The following is a 246-nucleotide window of genomic DNA, read 5'->3' as shown; positions in this document are numbered from 1 at the left end:
CACGCCCGCGTGCGTGTGAGATCGCTGCATATTTCTTTCGTATTCTTCGTAAGCTAAACCATCTTATTTATCCGTGTTTTTTGCCATTAGTTCATCTAATGGCAATAAGTCTATCTTTCAAACAAAATAAAATGCCCGCCACCTTTCTTGAAAGAATATTCGAAATACCACAGTAAAAATTTCTCCTCTCATGTGTTTATATTTTCCATAGTAACTAGCAATAACACATCAGTAAGAAATTAAGCG

This window comes from Penaeus monodon, chromosome 24, assembly GCF_015228065.2.
Source record: "Penaeus monodon isolate SGIC_2016 chromosome 24, NSTDA_Pmon_1, whole genome shotgun sequence".
Classification (NCBI taxonomy): Eukaryota; Metazoa; Arthropoda; class Malacostraca; order Decapoda; family Penaeidae; genus Penaeus; species Penaeus monodon.
Note: the sequence above shows the minus strand (reverse complement) of the source record.